Source organism: Dama dama, chromosome 1 (genome assembly GCF_033118175.1).
Source record: "Dama dama isolate Ldn47 chromosome 1, ASM3311817v1, whole genome shotgun sequence".
NCBI lineage: Eukaryota > Metazoa > Chordata > Mammalia > Artiodactyla > Cervidae > Dama > Dama dama.
In genome coordinates this window covers 85,249,091-85,258,242 of record NC_083681.1, presented here as the reverse complement: position 1 = coordinate 85,258,242, position 9,152 = coordinate 85,249,091, and positions in this window count along the sequence as shown.

Below are 9,152 nucleotides of genomic sequence, written 5' to 3'. Positions count from 1 at the left end.
ACAAAGGAAGCCCAAGAATACTGGAGTGGGTAGCCCATCCCTTCTCCAGCGGATCTTCCTGTCCCAGGAATCGAACTGGGGTCTCCTGCATTACAGGTGGATTCTTTACCAACTGAGCTATAAAGGGAAGCGCGGTCCACAGAAAATCACCATTCAAAATGATAGGTGCACCTTGATTTTCAGGGCAGCACTCTTTCAATAGGCAAGACATGGAATCCACCAAAAGGCCCAGTGGAAGAAAAATGAAGACAAGGCAGTAGATCTACAACTGGAACACCACTCAGCCATCAAACAGAGTGAAACAGGGATGCTGTGAGCAGCATGGGTGTGCTAAGAAATCATCACACCAGGTCAGGGAACTCAGAGACAGAAAGACAAATATCATGAGATATCACTTACGGGCACAATCTATAAATTCATACCAATGACCTAATGTACAAAACGGACTTCACAGCCTGTGAAAATCAAATTATGAGTATCAAAAGAAGGAAAGAATGGATAAAGAGTTTAGGATTTATATACACACTAATATCTAACAAACTGATAAGCAAATAGGACCTAGTGAAAACAACAGGGAACTCTACTAGAGAGACTGTAATAATCTATATGAGGAAAAAAATGGAACAACAATAGATTCACTTCTGTGTAAAATCAAATAAAGTTCCTGTACAGCTAAAACTAATAAAACAATGGAAATCAACCTGACTCCAATAGAAAATAAAAATTAAATTACAGAAAATCCATCTAGGGGACCCCAGACAGTGGCAACCCTACAGATTAGGTCTGTGATACACTATGATGTTAATATGACACCGCCAAAGGTTTTCACCCACCAGAACACAGAGCAGCAACCCATTCAAAGGTTCCTGACCTCATGTGTATGTCACAAGATGAAGAGAAGAGAAATGACAACAGGTTAATCAGGGCAACACCCTCAATTCAGATGTTGGGGATCTCCAAGGGGCAAGACACACAGAGGTGAAGAGCAGACACGGGGTCTCTGGGCACAAGATCCGGACCCATGTGGACAGGGTGAGACCCACACGGTCCCCAAAACCTGCATCTGGGGCTGCATGATTCTTGGTTAGGACACCAGGTCCCTGATGGCTGGGCCCCAAAGGTGGAAACGAGTGGGTTCCTGGAACCTTCTCTCGTCCCAGAGAAGTCCTCCTCTCCTGCCCTTTGGTTCTGTCTGATACTAACTGTTTTTACACCTGTCACGATAATGTGGAACACACTGCCTTGGTTCCAGCGGGCTCCGTTCTTTGTTTTCCCACTGAGGTGTTGAGAAAAGACACCAGGTGCGGGGCTAGAAGACGAGGGGCAGGTCTGGTGTCTGCTGAGCAGGGACGGCCGACGGGAAGGAGATCACATGGCAAACTCACCTGCTGCCCGTTGGTTTTTTGCCTGATCCTTGTACCCTGGAATCAATGAGCCAGGTGAACCTGCCTCCCTACTCAAACTGAATGCACTGAAAAACTGGAATAATTACCAGGGAGCCCACCTGAGGAGTCTCCATGAGCCTCAGGGCAGGTGAGCATGGTAGGAGGAAAGACTAAGAGCCCTACTGCAGCACTGACCCTGGGAGGGCCATGGAACCCCACTCAGAGCAGGGCACATTACCCAGAGAAGCCCACCTCAGTTCCAGGCCCCAGACCTCTGAGCACTGACATTCAGACACAGGCACAGAGTTTTCCAGGACGGAGGCCAGGCCCAGTCCGCACCCAGGTCTCCACATCCTCGTGCACACAGAACATGGTCAGGTGTCAATATTCTCATTGCAGAAAGCAAGCAGTCTTGTCTAAAAATAATCAGTGCAGACAGGATTGAAAAGTCAAAGTATTCATCCTTCAGACATGTCTGACTGTTTGTGACCACATGGACTGTAGCCCTCCAGCCTCCTCTGTCCATGGGATTCTGCAGGCAAGAATACTGGACTAGGTTACTATTCCCTTCTCCGTGGGATCTTCCCAATCCAGAAATGAACCCAGTTCTCCTGCACTGCATGCAGATTGTTTACCATCTAAGCAACCACAGAAAGTCCTAGACAAGACAGAGAGGTCTAAATCTACCATGCAGACAGAACTTGGTCAGGTTTAAACTAGCATAAAGTTGCTCTCCCTGGAGGCACAGGTCATACACAAGCAGGGTCTCTCATCCCTGGACAGGGGCCTCACCCTCAGGTGGGAACTAGCAAGTAAGTTTCTTAACGAAAAAATCACCACTGGGTCCCACATGTCACCCACATCAGGAAACCGAAAGAATCTTTGCCATTAAACACTTTAACAGGCAAAACAAAACTGTTACCAGTATCTTTGGCCATGTGGTGGTCAGGATCCAGGGAAGATCCAGGGATTTCTTAGAGTTGAGTCCAGTATCTTGTAAAGACAGACAGAAAGTTCCCTGATTCCTTCTCCCATGCTTCTAGCAGGAGGCAGCCACACTAGAGGTCTTCTAGAAAAAGATATTCTTGGTCAGAATAAGAATTGTTGAAATGGAAAGCATACTAGTTAGTATTTGCCAACCTTAAATATTCTTAAAACTTTGCCCCCAGATCTCTGCAGTTCCCACTGGTTCCTTTGCATTCAGATTGTCAGGGTAGAAACAATCTGTTGTTTCAAATTGATTTCTTTCAATCCTGTTATTTGCTATTATATGAATGAAAGGTCACACTTGAAAAAATACATAAGAAAATTCTTGTAAAAAAAAATTGAGTCAAGGAGCCCATAAGCTGTATGAACTCTGCCTTCTAACAATTTAAATTTCAAAGACTGAGGGCAGGAAGAGAAGGGGATGACAGAGGATGAGATGGTTGGATAGCATCACCAACATAATGAACAGGACTTTGAGCAAACTCTGGTAGATGGTGAAGGACAGGGAAGCCCAGCATGCTGCAGTCTATGGGGTTGCAAAGAGTTGGACACGACTGAGCAACTGAACCACATCAAGTTTCAATTTTCTGCCTGGAGAAACCTGATAAAATAGGCACCCTGATTTTGTCACTTCTCTGTTTAAACTCTGCTAAAATGAAATTGATATTGATATAACATGTAAGAATTTCTGAGTTTTGAGATGTCACACCAAGGTAAGAGGTGCTGGTGAGAATAGAATGCTGCTGGTGGGCAAAACGTTCTTCAAACAAAGCTCTGTTTCAAACTGGATTGAAATACAACACTACATGGGTACATGAAGTATGAACCAAGAGCCTCAACATAGCAGGCAATATGTAAAAACAAATTTGATATCCCATATGTGAGAGTAAACGCTACTGGTTTTTCAGTAGTCATGTACGGATGTGAGGGTAGGACCACAAAGAAGGCAGAGCACTGAAGAACTAATGCTTTTGGACTGTGGTGCTAGAGAAGACTCTTGAGAGTCCCTGGGTCTGCGAGGAGATCAAACCAGTCAATCCTAAAGGAAATCAGTCCTGAACATTCATAGGAAGGACTGACGCTGAAACCAAAGCTCCAATCCTTTGGCCCCCTGATGTGAAGAGCCAACCCACTGGAAAAGACCCTGATGCTGGGAAAGGTTGAAGGCAAATGGAGAAGGGGATGACAGAGGAAGAGATGGTTGGATGGCATCACTGACTCAACTGTCATGAATTTGAGCAAGCTTCGGGAGTTGGTGATGGGCAGGGATTCCTGGCGTGCTGCAGTCCATGGGGTCACAAAGAGTCAGACACAACTGAGCAACTGAACAGCAACTACAACAACATGAGAATAAATGTTTCTTGACAGACCTGCAGCTGGTATGCACACAGTGGTTTAGACCAGTCTCCAACACAGATTGTCTCTAAGCTGATTAAGTCCGTCACAAGTGCATGAACCAAAAGGTAATGGATTCATTCCGGGATGGAACAGAATGGAACTTGGAACAGTCTGTGAAACTTACAGAGTCTGTAATCCACTCAAGATTTCAAATAATAAAACATTCACCTGAAATTTAAAGCCTCTGGGAAAGTTGCATCCTATCTATGAAAACATTCCATAGATTTCTTTTCATAATCATTTTTCACAGTGATAACACTGAGAGGGTAACAGGCAGGAAAGCCAGGGGTCTCCAAATGGAGGAAAGAGGCTGCAAGTGCCAGACATTTTTATCTCTCTTAAGCAGCAGGAGGAAAAAAACCAGCGATATTTTTCTTCTCTATACAAATTTAAAAGGAGGTTTCTCTTAAAATGCTGTGTTGCCATGACAGGTGATTTCACCTGAAACTAACTACTCTCAAACCTTGAGTTAACCAATACATTTCTTTTTCTTATGGAAATATTGTCTTAAGTTATGTTAATGTACCCCAGACTCTATCTTCAAGTTGGTTCCACCAAATGGCCCAACCTACTTACTCAGGTATTCTTCCCCTAATCTATGTAAATGAAACTATTTGTTGGTATTCTGCCCTTCTACAAGATTCAAGTCAATCGTTTTATGGCCAGGGATGAATTATCTGGTGCCACTCTAAATTTTATGACACCCCTTTCTTTTCATTAACAGACTGTGAGTGACTATATAACATACAGCTAAAGAGAAGGAGGGGGGTACTCTTTTGCCCCCTTCTGATGCCTATGTCAGAAACTTTCTCTATCTCCTTTATACTTTAATAAAACTTTATTACACAAAAGCTCTGAGCGATCCAGCCTCGTCTCTGGCCCTGGATTGAATTCGTCTCCTCCGGAGGCCAAGAATCCTGGTGTCTTATCCTTCAGCAACAACTTTTAAACATTTTAACTCTTCAGTTGCTGATATTATTACCAAGATAAACTTGTCCTCATGGGTTTGGGAGATGAAGTGGATCCATTGTGATTGCTCTCTGGTCAAATGACTCTCGCAATTTCTAATTATGTTCTATATCCACAATATTTATTTTTACATCCATCGAAGCCTATTTCTCAGATCTTTATGTACACCAAACAATAGATACCTGGTGAGTTCAGATTATATTAAACACTCCTTCCATAACTTTTCCAATGTCAATTGAATCAGAACAAGCTGAAGCAGGGAGAAGTGTTGAAATTTTACACGATCTTTAAAGACCCCCCCCCAAAAAAAAAAAAAAAAAATTAGACAGAAATCCTAACCATTACTGGTCTATACAAAAGAATCACAATGTGTCTTTTTCATGAAACTCCAACAGTTGACCTACTAGAGTTGCAACAAGTTGGAGTTATGCTTAATTTGAGTTGAAACAGTTTGGATGTGGGCATATGAGGGTATATAAGTGATACATACTTAAGGAGGTAACAAGTATGAATCCAAAAATTTATACGGTATGCTTTGTAAACAAAGGTGAAACATTTAACTTGTTTTCCTATGTCACCCTTAAAGACTTTGCCATCATCTACTGACCCCCTGTGGACTTGTTGGTTTAAACCAACAGATTAAAACTAGTCACATGCATCTTGCTTAGCTGTGTTCTCTTTGTTTGAAATTGTTTGTTTCTCTCTCCTAGTATGCTCTTATAAATGCCACTATCTGTATCACTTATTTTGTCTATAAGGTGGTCTCCTTCATTGTCCACTGTGTAAACATCCTCCATGTATACAGATACTTACATGTCTATGTATATAGATATCGATGTCTATATGTATCTATAATAGATATTTATATCTGTATATACATAGATAGTTATGTCTATATGTACATATACATTTATATGTCTATGTATATAGATATTTATGTCTCTATGAACCTAAGTATTTATACATCTATGTACCTACAATGTGTATTTCTCTGCATATAGACATTTGTATATCTACATACCTAGACATTTATATCTCTATCTGGATATTTACATATCGATGTACCTAGATATTTACATTTATGTACACTTATGCATGTACAAATAGATGTATAACAGGGCCTGTATAACAGGGCCTGTAGCAAAGGGAGCACTCCTACAGAAAGACCTGACTTGGCAACTGAACAAAAACAAAATAGAAAATACACTCGGTTCACCTGCCACCAACAACACATGGTATATCAATGTTACTACAATATGAAATAAAGGTTACTTTAAAAAAATAATGCTTAGGGGGACTTCCCTGCAGTCCAGTGGTTAAGATTCTGTGCTTCAAATCCAGTGGGTGAGGGTTCGACACTTGGTCACGGAACTAAAAATCCCACATGCCACATGGACCTGCCAGTAAATTTTAAAAAATTTAAAATAAATAAATAAGAATGCTCAGAAAGAACACACAAGGTTTTGGGTGTTTCTTCAGGTACATTCCATATTGAATTACACTCCTGGGTTAAAACTTGAAAGTTTTCACTTTCAAGGCAATCAGAACTGGGAAGGAAAAAGTCCTGACGCCTTGTGGCCACTTCCTGCAATAGCAACCTTAAAACTTATGCTTAAGATTTGCATTTCTCTGATAATGAGTGATGTTGAGCATTTTTTAATGTGTTTGTTAGCCATCTGTATTTCTTCTTTGGAGAAACCCACTACAATATTGTAAAGTAATTAGCCTCCAACTAATCAAAATAAATGGGGAAAAAAAAAAACTTATGCTTATGAGAACATTTCACGCAAAGATGGGCTCAGTAAAGGACAGAAATGGTATGGACCTAAGAGAAGCAGAAGATATTAAGAAAGGGTGGCAAGAAAACACAGAAGAACTGTACAAAAAAGATCTTCATGAACCAGATAATCACGATGGTGTGATCACTCCTCTAGAGCCAGACATCCTGGAATGTGAACTCAAGTGGGCCTTAGGAGACATCACTACAAACAAAGCTAGTAGTTGTGATGGAATTCCAGTTGAGCTATTTCAGATCCTAAAAGATGATGCTCTGAAAGTGTTGCACTCAATATGCCAGCAAATTTGGAAAACTCAGCAGTGGCCACAGGACTGGAAAAGGACAGTTGTCATTCCAATCCCAAAGAAAGGCAATGCCAAAGAATGCTCCAACTACTGCACAATTGCACTCATCTCATACACTAGCAAAATAATGCTCAAAATTCTCCAAGCCAGGATTGAACAATACGTGAACTGTGAACTTCCAGATCTTCAAGCTGGCTTTAGAAAAGGCAGAGAAACCAGAGATCAAATTGCCAACATCCACTGAATCATCGAAAAAGCAAGAGAGTTCCAGAAAAAATATCTATTTCTGCTTTATTGACTATGCCAAAGGCTTTGACTATGTGGGTCACAATAAACTGTGGAAAATTCCCAAATGATGGGAATACCAGACTACCTGACCTGCCTCTTGAGAAATCTGTATGCAGGTCAAGAAGCAACAGTCAGAACCAGACATGGAACAACAGACTGGTTCCAAATCAGGAAAGGAGCATATCAAGGCTATATATTGTCACCCTGCTTATTTAACTTCTATGCAGAGTACATCATGAGGAATACCGGGCAGGATGAAGCACAATCTAGATTCAAGATTGCTGGGAGAAATATCAGCAATGCAGGTGGCACAACCCTTATGGAAGACAGTGAAGAAGAACTAAAGAGCCTCCTGATGAAAGTGAAAGAGGAGAGTGAAAATGTTGGCTTAAGGCTCAACATTCAGAAAACTAAGATCATGGCATCTGGTCCCATCACTTCATGGCAAATAGATGGGGAAACAGTGGCTAACGTTATTTCGGGGGGCTCCAAAATCACTGCAGATGGTGACTGCAGCCATAAAATTAAAAACACTTACTCCTTGGAAGAAAAGTTATTACCAACCTAGACAGTATATTAAAAAGCAGAGATGTTACTTTGCTGACAAAGGTCTGTCTAGTCAAGGCCATGGTTTTTCCAGTGGTCATGTATGGATGGGAGAGTTGGACTGTCAAGAAAGCTGAGTGCTGAAGAATGGATGCTTTTGAACTGTGGTGTTGGAGAAGACTCGAGAGTCCCTTGGACTGCAAGGGGATCCAACCAGTCCATTCTAAACGAGATCAGACCTGAGTGTTCATTGAAAAGACTGATGTTGAAGCTGAAATTCCAAAGCTTTGGCCACCTCATGTGAAGAGCTGACTCATTTCAAAGGACCCTGATGCTGAGAAAGATTGAGGGCAGGAGGAGAAGGGGACGACAGAGGATGAGATGGTTGGATGGCATCACCAACTCAATGGACACGAGTTTGGGTACACTCCGGGAGTTACTGATAGACAGGGAGGCCTGGCGTGCTACAGTCTATAGGGCTGCAGAGTCAGACACGACTGAGTGACTGAATTGAACCGATAAGGGGAAAGAATATGAAGAAGAATAGATACCTATATCTATATCAAGAATAGATATCTATATGTATACCAGACAAGCTGGAATGTAAGGGATGCTGATGGTGACTGGTTCTGACTCTCAAGACTTCAATCCACTGAAGCTTAGAGTCTTCCACAGGCCAAGACCCTTAATGAACATGCCTGTAAAGTTAAAGTGTTAGTCACTCACTCATGTCTGACTCTTTGCAACACCATGGACCACCAGCCTCCTCTGTCCATGGGATTCTCCAGGCAAGAATACTGGAGTGGACTGCCCCGCCCTCCTCTTGGGATCTTCCTCATTTAGGGGTTGAACCCGGGTCTTCTGCTATGCAGAGATTGTTTACCATCTGAGTCAACACAGAAGCTGGAACATGCCTGTACTCATAGATTAAAGCTTACTCAACTTTGTGGTTTACAAAGACCCTGCTCTGGAAAGCTCCATGGTGTTCTCCATGGTTCTGCAAGTAATATGCTTTTCCTTCCCATGAGCTTTGGCTGTGTTGCACCTTCTGGGTCTACACCCACCAAGAGGTAAACTCACTTTTCTGGTAACATTTCTCCATCCAGACTCCCAACCACCACTTGACACTAATTCTACAGTCAGTCGCTTTGCTTCCAATACATGGAAATCACATTATTTTTCTGTGAGCAAAGCTACCTAAGGGCCAGAAACAGTGTCCCTATTTTATCTTGTGAAGCCAGTAGGTGTCAGGCAAACTCACCTCAGTGGATCCACAGTCCTCCAGATCTATGCCTCGGCTTACAGAAAACACTTTCAGGGCTTTGAGATTTTACTTATACGTCATTTCTGAAGGCTTTTCATACCTACATTACATATACAGATGGCTCATCAGTGCCACTTCCACTTTCAGGTTAAAAATCCTCCAAGTTTTTTCTAACATCCTTATTCCACGCGTTGTGTTTAAATCTTTGATCATACGGCGTTTATCTTGTGTCT